This window comes from Tupaia chinensis, unplaced genomic scaffold (genome assembly GCF_000334495.1).
Source record: "Tupaia chinensis unplaced genomic scaffold, TupChi_1.0 Scaffold000270_1, whole genome shotgun sequence".
Taxonomy (NCBI): Eukaryota; Metazoa; Chordata; class Mammalia; order Scandentia; family Tupaiidae; genus Tupaia; species Tupaia belangeri.
Genome location: NW_006159750.1, coordinates 1,659,854 through 1,660,921, shown reverse-complemented (window position 1 = coordinate 1,660,921; position 1,068 = coordinate 1,659,854).

Here is a 1,068-nt window from a genome sequence, read left to right as displayed (position 1 = left end):
GTGAAGTTTTGAGGAATAAATATATAATACACAATTGATAAAAATATATACATTCTGCATTTGACAGAGATTACCATCTTTTTTCCCCATGCTCTAGGCTTTCGATATTAAGCTTCTGAGAACCAAAAGAGAGAGAGTTCCATGGGTATTATTGATATTATACTTAATGTCTTGGAACAGCAAATTTAATTAACATCCAATATTAAAAATGACTCTACAGTGATAAAAATACAGCTTGTATAATTTTATGATTTTAAGTGTTATGCAACTTAATATTCCTCCTAAATTTTAAAACTGTGAAAACTTAATCATCCATTGGTTATTCATTAAAGGTGGACAATAAAATTATACTATGCTTCTGTTATCTTTCTAGCAAATGGCCAATATTTGTTCTGTTTAGTACCAACACTAACTACAATCTTTTGACCTACCAGCAAATTTTATTCTTTCATTGTTGAAAGCTAACTTTAAAGTGCTAAATTTGTGTTTAAATTCCACGTATTAAATGGAGATTCTAATGCCATAATTCTTTGTTGCTTACATCTTTGACAGATTTTTTTTCATGTACTGAATTAAGAGCTACAGATATGCGTTTCTAGTGTAAGAGTTTATTTTTAAATTAATCAAGGACGTAACTCTCCTTGGCTACATTTCACAAATACCAGTTTTGATAGTTTCTTGAGATTTTGACATAAAGAACAAAATCATTTATTTTTAGAAAACAATTAGCAAATTATACTGCAGCTGAATCCTTTATTGTGTGTTTTATGACTAAATTATTTTATTCTAAGTTTAATTGTATTATTATTACTTTTTGCTATAGGGCATGTGCACTCACCAGAGAGAGACAGAGAGTGAAGGTAAGTGAGAAAGCACTCCCCAGGGATAATCCCTTGCAACAATCTCTTTTCCTCTTGTCAGGGCATGCATGTCCGCATGCTGGCTCATTTCAAGCTGTTTGGTCTAGGACTCAAAAGGCACAATCAACAGGTGGCATCCAGCTGTCTCAACCACCATGCCATCTGCTGGCCCTTTTATGACCAAATTCTAATCTGGACTCTCACAAAA